This window comes from Atta cephalotes, assembly GCF_000143395.1.
Source record: "Atta cephalotes unplaced genomic scaffold scaffold00001, whole genome shotgun sequence".
Lineage (NCBI taxonomy): Eukaryota > Metazoa > Arthropoda > Insecta > Hymenoptera > Formicidae > Atta > Atta cephalotes.
The window spans coordinates 11,056,232-11,063,349 of record NW_012130065.1 but is presented as its reverse complement, the minus strand read 5'-3'; positions in this window follow the sequence as shown (position 1 = coordinate 11,063,349).

The window sequence follows — 7,118 nt, the reverse complement described above, 5'->3', positions numbered from 1 at the left end:
GTGTGTGTGTGTGTGTGTGTGTGGGGGGGGTGGGGCGGTGCGTGCGTCGTGTGTGTGTGTGTGTATATATATATATATATATATATAACTTTTATATATTTGCTTCAATTTACAATATTTTGCTTTACCTATAAATTGTTCAAGTTTTACATAGCAGATAAACATACTCAAGTATTGACAATAATTTTCCTGTATTCAAGTAACATAGTCCACGCATTTGTTTCAATTTAAACGATGCGTATTATATGCATAATGTACACTCTGCTTCTCGATAATAAGAACCAAAAGAATATTTAATACCGTAATTATTTACACGTAGCTTTAAAGTCGTGTAGACGAGAAGACGTAAACGATGACTTTTTGTTAAATAAAGCAACTTAAGTTTTCCTTAAGAGAAACCGATATAATCTGTACATTTATTTTATACATTTACGTCAGTTCCTGTCTCAAAGGTAATTCATGCAGAAATTCTTAACCAAAAGATCGTTCGCTGAATTAAATTCAGGATTTTACTTGATATTTTCGCTTAATGTTTTTAAATTAAATTTAATTTAAGTAGGTTCATTAGAATTAATTTTATTTAGAACTCTTATTTCGTTTGTTTAAAGGAATCCTAAAGCCATTTATAGTTAGTTTTTATATAACAATTACTTTTTTTCTCTTGTAATTCGAAAATCTTTTTCCGGGACTAACTATACGACTATTAATACGTGTCTGAAAAATGGAGTTTATGAGAATGACAAAAAATTTTTCTTAAGATGTCACTTTCGAATTTTTTTGTCGTCCTCAGCATACAAATAGTATGATTTAGTCTATAATAGAATCCGCTTAATATCTATACTGAATAAACAAAATAAATTAAATAATTCGATAATGCATAAAATAGATCATAAAATAGATCATAAAATAATTCGATAATGCATAAAATAGGTCAAAATTTTAAAAGTTCTTTTAAGATTAAAATTAGATTCGATGCTAAGAAAAATATGTTAACGTCACATTTATAAAGTATATACAGTGACAGCAAAAAGTATTCGTAGGAATTTTTTTTATAAAAAAGGTCTTATTTATAAAAAGGTTTTATTTATAAAAAATAAACATTAATTAACAATTTTATACAATGAATATATTCTGTTCTAACATAAACAAATGAGCTTCGCATGTATTGATTTTAGAAGCTAAATTTCTTGTCTGTACGAATATTTTTTGAACATGTAAACGATAGAATTTTTTGTTTATTTTTCAAATGATATTTTCTAATCAATACACATCTTTTTGATATATATAATTTTAAGAAACCTACAGTAATCTATTTTATTCTTTATGAAATTGTTAATTATCTAGCAAAAAATGATCATCAAATTGACGTCGAATTGATGTTAAAATCATATCGATATTGATTCAACATCAATTCGATTCATTTCTCACTAGATAATATGTATTTCTTAAAAATAAAGTTTTTTTAAAAAATATTTTCTCTGTACTTTTTGCACTCACTGTAGTAATTTTAGCCTATCATTAAAAAATATATTTATTTTTGTTATCGCGCACTGAGTTTTTATGTAGATTAATTTCTATTTTGAAAGTGAAAGAATTGAATCGATCGATTTTCTGCACTTAGCTAAACCTTCAATAAACCTTTAATAAATCTGGTACTGATGAATTTACTACATCATTTAATCATCGGCTATATTTTAAACCATTAATTACTGATGCATAGACCGTAGAGAAATTTGGTTCTGTTTCAAGTAATAAACCACTAACGCAGTAATTATAAATAAATTAGTAAAATTAAAGAACTCTTAATATCATATAAAGAAAGTAAAGAGCATGAAAAATTCAATTTTAAAAACTTAACATATGAAGAACAAAATGTTTAATTACAGTTCATAAATTAAATATAAGCTGTATATTCAGTAATATTACATTTCAGCTTCTTGATTGAACTATTTTTAGATATTCAAATAAAAAAAGTAATAATACTTAGATGAATCAACAAGAACGCAGAAAAAAACGTAAAGTATATGAGTTAGATAAGGTCCGATGAATAATATGTAGAGAGACAGAAATTACTCGTAAACGGTTGTAAGACCGATTGTTGGAAATTTCCGGATATTCCAAATGACCATACGGTACGAAGAATAATTATATGGCTATTTCTAACATCCGGAAATTTCCAACAATCGGTCTTCCAATCGCTTGCGAGCAATTTCTGTCTCTATATATTATTCATCGAGTCTTATCTAACTCATACACTTCATGTTCTTCTTTGCGTTATTTTTTATTCATCTAAGTATTGTTACTGCATCTATTTGAATATCTATATGAAGATAACTCAATCAAAAAGTCGAAACATATAATATTACTGAATTTATAACTTATATTTAATTTATAAACTGTAATGTATTAAATTACGTTTTGTTTTTCATAAGTTAAGTTTTTAAAATTGATTCTTCTCTCATGCCCTTCACCTTGTTTTTTATATTTATATTATTAATATTATATTATTAATATTATATTAGTTATTTATATTATTAATTATAAATAAGATATACACGGCGTTTCGCTCTTCATATAATTTTGACTAATATTAAATTGATATATACTTTATCAAAAATTTCATGGGATGTAGAATCTTTTAAACTATCAATTTTAAATATTTAGCAATTCTTGTTAAATGTTCAACAATTCTTTAATTTTAAATATGCAGTTAATCTTAATTTTAAATATAGACAAGAAATCTTAAATTAAATTTTTGCAAAATTAAAACTCTTATAACGTTACTTTTACCAATGTTTCCATAGCTGCTGGAAAAGCATACATACACATACACATACACACGCACGCACGCACGCATGCATGTACTCATGCACGCACGCACATACGGGAGTTGCCTTAAATTTCGTGAGGAGACGCTAAGTATCTACACGTTTTTAGCATTAGCATGCCAAGAGTTTTCTTACATCATGAAAGTTATAACAATTTAAACGATGCGGTTATTTATATTTTAATATAAGATAAAATAAATTAATAAGTTATACAGTGTAAGAATATGAAATATTTTCATATTAAATTATGAAAGTTTGAAAGATGTATCAAATCTGAGAAAAGAATTTCTCAACAAAGGGCAAAGCACACGTTGTGATCTTACATTATTTTTCTCATACTAGTAAATATTTTATAACATCTACGTATTCTAATGTATCTTCGGTGTCTCTTCACGAAATGTAATAAAACAACTTCCATGTGTTCTTTTCTAGAAGCTGTAGCTGGAAAAAGTGGCATTATAAATATTTTAATTTTGTAAAAGTTTAATTTAAGATTTCTTTAGGAAAATTAAAATAAAAATTAAGAAAATTGTTATAAACATAGTTTAAAATTCACTTCCAAAAATGCTGTGCTAAAAGAAAAAATTCGTTTTTTATTCCAAGTAAATTTCTCAAATGCGCGATTGCAAAATTTAATTTTCATTGAGCTATTAAATAATATGACAAATTAAATAATATGACATAAAAATATCAAATTATGTATAAAATTTCCATCACAATTGCCATTGTGAAATGAATTCAACTGCAGAATTCGTACTAACAAGCCACAATGAAAATTTATCTTTTTCGCGAGGCTTCCATTTACTACATCTAACATTTAAATACAAATAAGTGTCTATAAATTCTCACAAAGAAAGCTTTACCGAATTGGTAAAATTGCAAAAGTGCTATTAGATACTATCACCGGAGAACACGCTAACATTTCGTAAACGTTGATCAATAAAGATTTATTCTGAATTGTGTTGGTTGAAAGTTCGACTGGAATAGTTACAAACAAGCTTCGTATGTTTGTACGTTTGAAACTTTCACTGTACTTAGCATATTACGCAAATTCGACTAAATGCAAACTTAAATTAAACTTGTTATGAACTATTTTATATGGATTAAGAAATTTGAAGATGATTTTATTATGAAAATTTAGAAATGCCTCGGAAATAATAAAGAGCATGACAAAGCGCTGTTAATATAACATTTACATATTTACATATTTTGATAGAAATTTCAAAGTTCATTTATTTTATACGATTATCGGCTGTTTGGATTGTTTCCCAAATAGGATTGTCACATAAATTTGATGCAGTGTTGCAAGCGGCGATTTCCTCAAATATTTCAAATATTTCAAGAAAATTCTATTTAGAAGGTCAATTTGAGAAAATCTTTCATCTATATATTTTTCCGTCCCGAAAATACAAACAACGTAGATATCAGAAAAATAAGTTTTAAACACATTCTAAACATGTTCTAAAGAAATCCATGATTTCTTTAGTGAAAAAATTAATCTCTCTTATTTTAAAAAGATTTTTTTTAATGAATTACTTCTACATTATTATTATTATTATTATTATTTATGTCTCGTATAAAATCATAATTAACTTCTTTCTTATAATTAACAAATAAAAAGGAAGAGAGAGATTAAAAAAATTAAAAACATTTTTTAAAGGACTATTTTGAATTCTAAGTTTACTTTTCAAATTCGTGACAATTGTCTTTTGACAAATTCTACAAAGTTCTTTATATATTTGCAAAGAAATTAATTAGTAGATGATTTGTTCTTACAGTAAATTTATTTTAATTTTATCATAAATTATCGCATCATAATCGCAAACATACTTATGGAATTAGCTAAACAAAACATAATTTCTCAAAAATATATCAGTAATAATAAGAATAATCAATATAAAAAATCATAAACATAAAATTGCACATATATTAAAACAAAATTAAATAAATTTAAATAAAATTAAAAGAAAGTTTATGCATGCATTGTATTCTATTAAAATTTTTTCCTCTTTTCGTTCTTCACAATTTTATTCTAAATAATAGAAGGGGATATATAAGATAAAACAAAAATAGATATTTAAAAACGTACATTTTTTTCATAATTTTCGCAGGAATTGTTTTTTGTTTCGTAGTACGCGTGACAGATTTCAGATTATTACAATGTTCATACAACGCGATAAATTTCTCTCGTGTAAAAATGTAACCTATGTTTGCAACATTCGTGACAAATGTCTTTCAAACGACAGTTTTCTGATTGCGTGTACCGAAATGTTGCGCGAATAATCTCGGCCGGTGCGGTGAAATGATAAATTTTATTCTCGTAAAATTTCTCATCTGCCTGAAAGAACTGATCCTTGTTATAGTGCAACTTCTTAAGACGATCGTAAAATGCATGCTACCGAAGCTAAGCGTGCAACTAACAGGACCAAGATATTTACAATGGGTAAAGCCTCGATGATTTATAGCGAAATAAGACTGACCTATTTGATCGATCCCATCTTTTCCTTACAGGCGCGAAATGTTCTTTAGTCTCGTTATCCTATTTCGTGCAAAATCCTTTATGTGCATGGCATGAATAAGGACAAAAATGAAGAAACGTTAACTCGATACTTTCATTATCATTATTGCGGTAAGCATTAATTGTATGAAAAAAGGAAAAAGGATGGCGGAAAACACCTGACAAAGAGGTACTATAATCACTCGCATTATATTCCAGTACACTTAACGATTCCCGTTTTTGCCCGCATTCATCCTGTATGTGACATGTGTGAACATATATTACATCACATGCAACCTTTAAGGAAATTATGGATCCAATTGTGATAAGTTATCGCTGATAATAGTTAATGGTATGTCAACCTGTATAAAATAAAGTAGATCGATGAGATATGTCTCTTCTATCGGTAATATAATCTCGCACTGAAAAATAGAATTTTGCATGCAGACGCACCACTAAATTATAGAAATTGAAATTCGATACCGCGTTGAACTTAATCGAAGAGCAATATTAGAATATTGGTGGATTAAATTTTTATATATATTTACAACATACATAATATTATACATCCCAGATTTACTATGATAATCTTCCAAAAAAAATTTTACAATCCGTAATTCGACAATGTTTTGGTTACACTATAATTCGTGGTAATTGTCGTTGCTTTAGCATAATTAGTTAACTTTATAATTAGTTAACTTTAAACCTTGCTCATTTAAAAATTAACAAAAGCTTCAATATTTTGATTCAATTTTAGAATTTACATCTTAAAATAATCCCAGTCTAAAGACTGGGATTGAATCAAAAAAATCAAAATAACATCATATTGTTGACTTAATCATGACAAAAATTCGATCAATAATCAATCAATATAACATTATTAGCATTATTGATTTTCTTGTTCTCTTTGGACTGGGATCATTTCGAGATGAAAATTCTCATACCAAAATGTTGAGGTTTTATTTATTTAATTTTATTTAATTAGTAATTTTTAAAGAGTTAAAAGTTAAAGGATACTGGAGCGACGGCAATTACCACAAATTAGCAATCAAAATTTTCAAACTAGCTTTATGGATTACAAAATTTTTATTACAAAATTAAGATGAGTGCTGGAGCGATCGAACTTGATCGATGTCTAAAATAAACAGACTTTTTAAGTGCGCGCCCCGCGTCTCAGCTACATAATTTTATGGGGCGTGTTCCATTTAACATTCGCAATGCTCGCGAGCATCATTTTATCCTTGTTTAATATTTGAAAACAATAACGATGAAATAATGCTCGCAAGCGTTGCAAACGTTAAGTGAAACGCGCCCATAGTAAACTATAAGTATAATGTAATTATAATTGCGATATATCAAAGAAAAAATATATCAAAGAAAAAATTTTAATGAAATTTTTTGATGCTATTCAAATTGAAGGAATAGTATTGTCAGTATCATTATATTTGCAATATATACGTTCTTGAGATTGTTTACCGCGCTTCTTATAAAATTAGTTACGATTCATTACTCAAGTAATAAAAGGGGGAGATAGTGGGCGTAAATCACGAAATCTAACTGAAAATTGTAAGTAAATTCCAGCGCTGTTCTATTCGATTAAACACCTTCATTTCTGTGTAATGTGCCATGCTTAAGCGAACAAATTTAGTTTTAGTAATTAATTTTAATTCATTCTCATGTAAAAACTACTAGCTTCAATATTTTAGTATTAGGATTTTTATCTCAAAATAATTTCAAGAATCTATCATTAAAGGTACACTATATATATATATATATATATATATATATATATA